The following is a 10,925-nucleotide window of genomic DNA, read 5'->3' as shown; positions in this document are numbered from 1 at the left end:
GGCTTCCAGTCCAAACTGCGGTCTGACATGTGACACACAAGGAGTTCAACTATAGTTCTGACTCAATTCCAACTACAATATGGTCATTTAGGGTCATCAAGGTTCAAAGTTGAACTAGTAGGTACATCCTGTATCTGTTTTTGATCTTAGACCACGGATGCAGTTATGAGTGGTCTGTTACATTTGGCTGATGAAACTAGTGTGTGTGTACAGCAGAACATCTGCTGCAGATTAGGCCAGAGCGCGTTAGTGCCTTTATGAAAAACCAAACAGACTGCCAGACCTATGAGATGATCAGAACATTTTAAAACATTCTTTTTTTCCAGAGGTCAAATTTCATGTTAAATAAATAAATAAATAGGTTTTCATAAGAGAACTACTTAATAATGGCAAGCTAATTCCTCCCAAGGGCAGAGAAAATAGCATCAGGGTTCAAAACAAGCAGTCTGGCCTTGAGCACACCACTGTAGTCCACGGCAATTAGGAAGACATGGAATCTCAATTTAAAATCATTTCATTCAATTCTAATTTATTCCATTAATGGGTAACACTGACTTTGCTTCAGCTGCCCAAAGGCACCACACCTCAGCCAATCCAGCCTGACAAGCCACAATGACTTTTGCCATGTAGAAAATAAACGGCAAGTCAACCTGCTACTCTGTGATTTGGGCTTGATTTCAAAATCGATGCTATGGGTGCAGCTAAAAGCACCGACTGAATCTGAAAGAACCAATCACAGAATCACGAATATGAAGCAAATCGAGTGAGTCGTTCGTAGTCTTCAAACAATCATGGCACCCAGTCACGACAAATGTGTTTTTTGTTGGAAAAATCTGAGAGTACGTGGTGCATTGTCGTGTCTAGGGATGTCACGGTCACATATTTTTGCTTGTGAGTCCGAGACACATGATTTTGACCCCATATAATACCTCGAAAATGTGTTGAGGAAACAAAAGCCCATCCAATGTCTTTTTCCCCCCAATTTGAACAAATCTAGCCAAATATTATACACAAAAAAAGTGTTTTAAACGAAGTAAAAAATATTTCAAATCCCCCCATTTATTTGCAAATCAGTTTTGCAGCCCGAAGTAAAGTTACAAACAAATTATGTTTAAATATTTTGTTCTACATAATGGAGGAATCCGTCTGTCTCCCCCCGGGCCAAGCCGCGGCAATGGCGACAGCCGAACGGAAACGGTGCTCCGCTGAGAACGCTCCCCGGAGTCAACCGGTGGGGGCCAAAATTCCGCGCGTTCACTCCCATGTTAACCCTTTGTACTGACTCCATGTTCCAAAACTTTGAAGAAGGCTCACCGAAAACAGGTTGACAATTTATTCGTCGACAATGGTCAAAAACGAGGCAAATACAGATGACGGAGGTACCCTGCTGGATCCAGGGTCGCCAAACAAGGCTACATCGAAATGTTCCTGAGCAGCTACCGTTGTTATCTAGGTGTTCAGTTCTTTTTGAAAGCTGCGGTGGAGTGGGCCAGGCCGAAGGTGTGGCTGGGTTTAGGGTTAAGGTTGTCTTGGGATCATCCCTCTGTGGTAGGTTTTGGGCAGTTAGGTTTGTGAGTCATCCTTCGTGGCTGAGACGTGTTTGCCACAGCGACCGACGCCGGTCTTGACGTCCCAGGCGCTCGCTATCAACTTGTTATCCTGGTTGGTCGAGATGCTACTTGTTTTAGGACAGAGCGCCCTGCTCTTTGTCCTGAAGTGCCCGGGAGAACTGATTGCGAGAGTTGGTGCGTCAATCTCGCTCGTGACGCACACGTTGGGCTTCTGTGATAAGATGGCGTTGTGTATCTTTTATGCCCTGTATTCTGCTTCTTTTCATTAAACTATTGTATAACTGCTATTCATTTTATCTTATGTATGATAAAGTAATACAACCAGTTCTACAGTAAATATGAGAAATGATACTATTCCCTGATTGATTATATTATGTGTGTTAGAGTAATGCAAACAGTTATATGGTGTGTGCGAGAAAGGTAACTATTCTCTTCAATAAACAAACCTATTAAATGTGACCAATGTGACAAATTGAGTATTCTTTGTTGTGATTTTCTTGACTTTTTTGCATACCCATTTCAACTGGGTATGCTAGCATTGATTAATCATGTTTCACTGCCATTGACAGCCATAGATGTCCAATCAAATTTGACTGGGGGGCTGGCAGCGATCGAACAATCCAGGCTACCAATCCTCAACTCCTCATCTACAATTTTTAGACTGCCTGGAGGGAGATCTCAAAATTTCACTTAAATTGTTCTTTTTGTTGTTGTTCTTGAGGAAGACACTAAATAAAATTGCTACTCCTCTGATTATTTGTGAACAGATCAGAATTAAATTTGGTAGGTATATTCTAGGGATGCATGCGCATTGATCCTCAGAGCCTGATTTTTCATTTTTTTATGTGTGTGTGTGTGTCATGGTTGATTAACTATGTTAATTGTTAGAATTAAAATTGCTTAATCTCTGTTATCCATGGACGGCTCACGATGAAATTTGGTAGATATATTCTAGTTATGTATCTGCCTCGATCCATGGACAGGATTAATTACATTAATTAATTGCGGACTTATTGTTGCCTGTAGTTGCAGAGTTATCCAGTAGAGCAAGCTGTGCGGTTGCAATTCAATTAGAACTTGCTTTGTAATTTGATCTTCACACTGTTCAAAATAAGATTGGCATATAAATCAGAAAGCATGTCTGTTGTGACCCAAACACATGAATAAATTTAATAATAAGCAGAGAACGAAAATATTAGACTCCAAAATAAACACTGCCACTCCTCCTTACACCTTTTGCCTTTTCCATTTTTACTCATCCTTTTTTCACTTTTCCGACTACACCCCCCCACCTCGCTTTTATTCTCAGGGGCGTCCATGACCTCATTCATTCATCTTCCTTCACGACACTTGGGAAGCTATTACGCTACATGCTCCACTCTCTCGTTTTTTTCCCATTCTTTATTCCTTACACTTTCAAGGACCCCCACGAGCGCCACTCTACATCTTTCTCCTCCTCATTTTGTACTCCTTTTCACTTGTTCCCCTTCTGCTTTGTCTCGCTCTAACCTATCGCCTGAGGGTAGTGATTGACAAGCAAGTGGAAAGCTTGTAAAATGGGCCCTTTTGATTGGTGTTTGCTGCAGATGGTGATACCGTACCTACACACGTGTTATGCAGTATACACAGTAATCTGTTATATACAGTACATACATACACATATATATATTATATATATGGCGGAAAACACAGACAAGTCTAAAAAAGCAGTTTCTGCTCTTGCACTCCTCTTTGAAATCAACTGCTGTATTTTAAGCCAAAACAACTGTTGCGTTTGATAGAAGAATATGTCTATATACTGCCATAGCAGATTCATGGCACATTAAGCCCCCGAACAATTTTTAATTTGTCCGTTTTACCCTGGAAACACCCTTTTTTTTACAGACGTCGCGCAACCGCTTTTGTTTCAACCAAACCATAAAACCAAGGTAATTAATTATATTTATTATTCAAAATGTCTGTCATTTTTAGCTTAGAATCATTAATTGAGGTCTAATATTTCGCTTCAAAAAAAAAAAAAAAACGACAAAAAAATTATTCACTACCATATTTTAAACTTTTAAACAAATTACGTCACAATGAAAAAAATTTTGTCTGTAAACAAGTCACGGATATCTACCTCATAACTATCACTTAATTGTATTTTTTTTTTTTTTGTTACTGTCACATTTTCTACGATATGTTAAATGATAAATAATCGATCCAAAGAAAGAAAATTGAAAAAAAACAACATTTAAAAGGGTAAATATATGAAAAAGAACATCTCAACCACTCCTTGATGTCTGCGATTTCTGCTTTGCGACACTTGTTACATTACCATCTTTCACCCATAAAATCCCCAAAAAATCCAGCTGTGGCCATTCACAGCTGTGTCTTGACACTCAGTGATACATGCTACATGGAGTTTTTGGATCGAAACAAGGTAAGTATGCGATAATATCTCGTTAAAGTCATGGCGTCTTTAATTCTGCTCTTTCATGCTCTCACCTCCAGATAGGGTTTCGCTGTTTAATTTAATTTTTTTTTTAAATGCCCTCCTGCTCAAATTTTTCTTCCTCCAGAAAACTGAGATTTTAAGCTTTCCAAAGCATATCACACGTGCATATCGGACAATTTTGAAATTTGGCCAAATTGGGGGTCTCAGAGCGGAACTCCAAGTCACCTGAGGGTTTTCCGCCATATATATTATACTTTAGTATCACACATAATGTGCATTTTGTATTAATAAACTACAACCAATACAATACTGCTACTACTTGTTGACCCATCTATAGATCATTGAGTGGACAATAATTCAGGACATCCGAACCGTTCTTTGAATTGCAATTGAGCTGCGTAGATTTCTCAACAATATGTCTCAACTATAAATGTCTTTTCTTCAGTAATCCATGGCATCTCAGTTGTCAATTTTGGTAGACTCTCAGAACATTAATTCTTATTGGTCAATTAGAAAAATAAAACAAATTGATTAATTCTTTCAAAAGTTATTCAAGTTAAGGTGATGACCGTTTTTTTTTTGGGTTTTTTTTGTGTGTGTGTGTGTGTGTGTGTGTGTGTGTGTGTGTGTGTGTCACCCTATAATTTCACTATATTTACTCAACACACAGTACATTTTACAGCAAGTATCAGTATACGGGGCCAACAATGACTCATTAGCTGTCATTGACAGTCCAGTCCATTTTGACTGGGAGGGCTGTCAGCGACCGTTCCCCTAAAACATAGGCATCGACTACTAGTATAGATACACGATACAGTAATTATTGGTCCGACAATCATCTTTCCGATAATAGGAATTATGACGTCATCCCAATAAATACAATAATATTAGTAAGAGGCCCGATAATATACAGTATAATATTTTGGGCACGGTGTCGGTGGATTGGGATGTGTGCGTTCGTTTCCACTCCTGTTTTGCCAGTACAATGTATCAGTGACTGTGTGTAGTGTAGGAAGAGGGAGCTGTGCCACAAATCAAGCGCTCCCTTCTGTGACGTAACGCTCAAACGACAGCAGCATGCAAAAAGCATGGCGTCGGGAGTGCGGGATTTTTTCAAGTTGTCAGTGAAAAACGCTTCTAACAAATGCAAAGCCGAAGTTCCACGAGGAGGGAAGAAAGTGTCGAGCTACAACACATCTTAATAAGCCACTTAAAAGATCACAATCGCTTCGATGGTGTTTTAAAATAGTACGAGGACACGCAAGCTGCGAATGAAGCTGCCCATTCAATTCTAAAGTCAGCTAAAAAAAACGGGGTTGTACCATTTAATTAGACCTTTGAAAAGTTTCACAATAATTACCGAGGGCTATAGCGATCACAAACATGATCACAGAATTGATGGCGCTAGACCTCTAACCCTTTTCACTCGTCGAAGACATAGGATTCAGGCGGCTACTTCGTCATTTGGTTCATCATTCCAAGCCGCCACCACTTTTCAGATGAATGTTTACCGATGATGAGATTCCCACACGCTTCCATATTTCGATCGGCAACCATGCACAGCACTTAAGTTTCACCACGGATATATGGATGTGCAGAGAAGAAACCTCATGCTTTATTGAAAATGGGTTCACTCACTGCCGTTTATATTGATTATTATAAGGCAAGCCAATAATCCTTTTTGTTGTACCATATTTTTGATAATGAGGAATAAGTGATGAACCTTACTCTATGATGTTTGCATTTTACAGTGTTAGTTATAAGTTAGTACGTTCTTGAGAGGCCTTTTGCTTATTGACAGGCTTGCTGTCCTATAATTGCCAGGTTTAGAAAGTTGTTTCATGGACCAAGACCACAACAGTCTCCTCTTCTGTAGCACCAAATGTTTTCATTTGATGACAAAGCACAATAGCTGTTGGGTTTATGTTTTAGTTCAGTGCTCATTGTTCAGGGAACACCTCTTCAATGACATTGACTAATTGAATGTGATTCACTCAAATTATATTTGTTTGAAAAAATAAGTATTAGCACTTTTATTTGAAGTCGAGACTGTTCTTGTCTTCGTTTTGTTATATATTTAAAATTTTATATTTATTATCCGTTATCGGTATCGGCTTTGAGGAACAGGAAGTTATTGATATCGGTATCGGTTTCAAGAAATGGATAACTTGCACCCCTAACTACAAGTCCTCTTTATTCAACTGAAGTAGATTTTATCACCGCCAATAGTATGCAGTGAATTAAAATCAATCAGTGCAGTAGGTTAAAATGTTCAGAAAAAAGCAAAGGCTTTAGTTATTTTTATAAACTGCATTTTTAGCATTAAAGAGGCACTCTACTCAGTTTTGAGCTGTTTCATGCAAAAAAAAAAAAAAAATAGTTCGAAACGATAAATGCCCTTGGTTGGAGTGTGTTATCCAAGTGTTTATTTTGTTGCATTCACGTTTGGAAGTTAAATCCTTCTAGATGATTTTGACTCCACAATGCCCCTCACTTTCTAGCTGGCCAGGAGGCACTTCCGCTGGCTTGTTCATCACCAAAAGTCGCTGTCCTTGTTTGAATGACTTTAACCCCTTATCTCCTATGCGTTGCCTCTTGACCCTTGCAAGACGAGAATGAATTTCACACACCGTGTAAGTGTGTTGGCATGATGTGAATTTTTTATTTAAGTAGAAATAAGGAAGCTGAAACTAAAGCCTGAGTTATGCTCCTGCGTTGCGGTGACGGCATAGTGACGATGTAGAACCTAGGGCATCAATGAGCATTCGATAGTTCTGCAGCAAGGGAACGCGTTGCTCTGTAATTCACCGCCAAGCCACTAGAGGGGTGTGGCTTTGTGTTTGTAATGGTTTTGGGGAACTCTAGTCGACTTCCTCTAATTTTCTTCCTGTTACACAACAATGCCAATGGAGATGGAACGCCTGAATGTGGATCTTCAGCTCATCAACATTGAACAACAAATGTTGTTCATACAAATATTGACGCGCAGGCGACGCAGAAGACTGTTGCGGAGGGTGTCTGTCCGACTGTTGATGCCGCACAGAAACTGGGAGTCACATTAGGAGTTCTAGCCTCGGGTGGAAGCCAGCAAGCTGTGGCGGCATAGCTTCAAGCTAGTGTCGAGCAATGTGTCCAGCATTTTGTCTGAGATCTGCAAAGCATTGTGGTCAGCCCTCCAGCCTGATTTTTTGCCATGTCCTCCAACCAGCCAGTGGGAAGCCATAGCAGATTTCTGGCAGCGATAGAACTTCCCAAACTGCGTTGGTAGCCTTGATGGTAAACACGTCATCATAAAAGCACCAGTGATGATGTATCAAGTGTGTGAACGGTCTTTTGTGGAAAATCAAACATCAAAACAACTCTTTTGACACCAAACATGTGCTTTATTCTTCATTTACTTGAAGTGTAAAGTGTAAATAATTCACAGGCTTACAGCAGACATATGTACACAATAAATTATAAAGAGCACCAACCAAAAATATGACAAAATGATAAAAAGCTGGCAGTTTTTGGCCAACTGTGTCACCGCTTCCTTTGGCCATTCGCTTCTGAACACATACATACTTGTTCTTCCATTTTTTTTATGCAATTGCTGACCTCCAGCCCTGTATTTTCAGCAATCTCCTTCCACAAATTGCTTGCAGTTTGGCAATCTTTATAATGTCTCGACGAGACATTGTGGAGGTTGTCATACTTGCAAACCTCTTCAATGATTCGCTTGTCGGTTTGGTTCATTTTTGCATGTAGCACAACAATGCTTGAAAATGGCGTTGATTTCGCGCTGAACCGGGAACAACAGTCTGAGCGGACCAATCACAGTCCGTTTTCGTCACGTCACCACGTGTTGACGTGACGCTCAGTCAGGAATCCGTGGAGGAGCACATCAGGCTACGGCGGAGGGTCGTAAATCGGGTCTGCCTTGACAGCGTAGGTCTGCCGCAGAAGCATAATTCAGCCTTAAGAAATCATCGCGAGAGCTTGCTTCCTGATTAAAATACACTTCTCAGCAATTACACACCCAGAGAACTCAAAGCCAGGAGTTTAACGTGAGTGAATATTTATTTTTTGTGTAATTGTGAAATGGCGAAATATGGTGTAATTTTTCAGAAGATTGTATTCCGCGTCTCCATGGTGAACCCCTATAATGGCTTAGAAAATGACATTCTGGCGACGCAAGTTGTCGTTCAAACTTGGTAAAATGGGATCAAATGTTATGGAAAAAAACATGTTAAAATCATTCACGTCAATGCACCTTTAACACTGCCCATAGACTTTAGAGGAAATAAATGAAATGGTAATGTACTTAAGGATCGAGTTAAAAAGTATTAAATCCAGAAGTTGTCCCTAAATATCTGAAAAGAAACAGCTCTTAAATATGAATCTTTTTTACTTGATTGAAAAAGGTTTAAATATTTCATTCAGTCAATCTTTTATGTACCAATAGAGCAGTGGTTCTTTACCTTGCTAAAGGTACCGAACCCCACAATATTCACAGGTGCATTCACCGAAACCTTCAGAATTTCATAATAAAGCCATTTTTTTTACAAATTCAAAACCATATCAAGCTAGCATCTAAGTGAATTCCTGTTTAAATTCTTCCAGATTTCTAATTTATTACAAATTATTTTTGCATCACATACTATTTTCATGGTGTAAAATGAAGCAATTTTTTTTTATTATCTACGCAGTTCACACTGTCTGTAGGTCTGTTATACTTCCTCATATCAAGTGCTAGTCAACCTTCCACTGAGCAAACCAGTTTCTCCTCCCATTAGATAGTGGGCTAGCATTTGAAAGAAATGAAATAAAGCCTACAAATTAAGGGCAAACCAGTCCAAAACCTGGTCTAAAACACCACTTTGCCTGGATTTAGTCAGCGTACAAATTAGGGCTCTGTATTTCTTAACCTGCACCGAACCCCTTCGATCGAACCCAAGTTAAAAACAACTGCACTAGAGGGACCCAGCATAGCATCAGTAGTATGCATACCACAATCGGAGACCCACTATATTAGGCAGTGGATACACACATGTAAGATGTCAAAAAATCAGCATGATACACTATATATTTCCGAGACTTTTCCTACCCGGGGTAGAATTTTCACACTTTACGTCAAGTTTCTCGAAACAGAATTTGTGCTTGACACGCCACGCAGTGTAAGGCCTGTTCTGCTCCAACTACCAGGGATGTTAAAAACTAGTTATGGGGAAGAATGCACAGAGTGGTTAAGATCACCTGTACCGATTTCAGGTAGTTGAGCATCATATGCTTGAAGCCTCAGACACACATTGGAAGGAAATCTTAATCTAGCTAACCATGATTTAAATAATGCTTTTTCAATTAATTTGATGTTTCTTTGTGTACTACATATTCACACAAGATAAAAATTTAGACCAGCCGTGTCAAACCTACGCCTTGTGGGCCGGTGCCGTTTTTTTCGCAAGCCTGGGGGACAAGTGCACTTTCATTATGACAACTGAATAAAAAAGACATAGAAATACATGTACATTTAAAAATCATGTTTACATCATACTTTGTTTCATGATGTCTGATGGACTGATAATGGTAATACATAATACAGTTGTGCTCAAAATTATTCAAGCCCAACAGTAGATAAGTGTTTTTGCAAGATTGACATCTATTTTTCATCTTGTTTATAATCACATTAAATAATGACATGTCCTGTCCTGTTGGAAGGTCCAGCCCCACACAAGCCTCAGTTTTGTCAATGACTGCATTACATTTGCATCAAAGATCTCCTGGTATTGAACTGAATTCATAATACCTTGCACACGCTGAAGATTCCCTGTACCTGAAGAAGCAAAACAACCCAGGAGCATGACTGATCCAACACCGTGCTTCACAGTAGACAGGGTGTTCTTTCCTTTAAAGGCATCATTCTTTCTTCTCCACAAGTACCGTTGATCTATTAGCCCAAAAAGTTCCAGTTTGGTGTCATCACTCCAGAGAACAGTATCCCAAAACCTTTGTGGTTTGTCCACGTGGTTTTTGGCATACTTCTTGTGCTTTGGAGTCAGCAGGGGGGTGCGCCTGGGAGTTCTTGCATGGAAGCCATCATTTCGCAGTGTGCAGCTTATTGTCTAGGATGATAACTGAATACCTTCCTATGACATGTCCTGTCATAGTTCCCTAGCTGTCACCCGGGAATTTTTCTCCACCTTTCGCTTCAGGTATCGCACAGTAACAGATAGTAACGTCTTTCTACCACGCCCAGGTAGCGTTTAAACTTGCGGGACTATGCTCCCGATTGTGTCTCTTGAAATTTTTTGTCCTTTTGTAGTCTTTTTGCTATCTTTTTATATCCATATCCTTGCTTATGAAGTGAAATTACCTCCTCTCACGTAAAGATGCCAAGAAGAGCCATGTGTCACAGTCTTTTTAAATCTACTTAATTGCTGCTCATTAGGGTTCCGTTCACATCTACAGATGTTTTCATCAGCTGTTTGACACACCTGATGGAAAACTTTGTTCTTAAGAGTGGTGGACTTGGGGGGTTGAATAATTTTCTCAACGAGGTAATCACATAGGCCGTTAATTGGAATATTCCCAAAAATATTTTTTGTTATTTCAGTTGTGTCTATTTGACATGTCATTATTTGATGTGATTATAAACAAGATGAAAAATGAATGTCAATCTTGCAAAAACACTTATCCCTTGTGGGGGTTGAATAATTTTGAACACAACTGTATATGGACTTGAATATTTGTTTATCGATGATTTGATCGATTTGCTAATATGTAAAAGGAAACACTGATTCGTAGTGTTAAAATTGCACTCATAGTTGATTGATTTCTTTTGGGTATTCATGTGAATAATGTAAATTTGTATTTACTTTATTTGGAAACTTGGTGGAGAAATTAATTTTAATTTATAGCTTATTAGAGCTAAACTAGAC

Source organism: Corythoichthys intestinalis, chromosome 2 (assembly GCF_030265065.1).
Source record: "Corythoichthys intestinalis isolate RoL2023-P3 chromosome 2, ASM3026506v1, whole genome shotgun sequence".
In the NCBI taxonomy this organism is placed as follows: Eukaryota; Metazoa; Chordata; class Actinopteri; order Syngnathiformes; family Syngnathidae; genus Corythoichthys; species Corythoichthys intestinalis.
Note: the sequence above shows the minus strand (reverse complement) of the source record.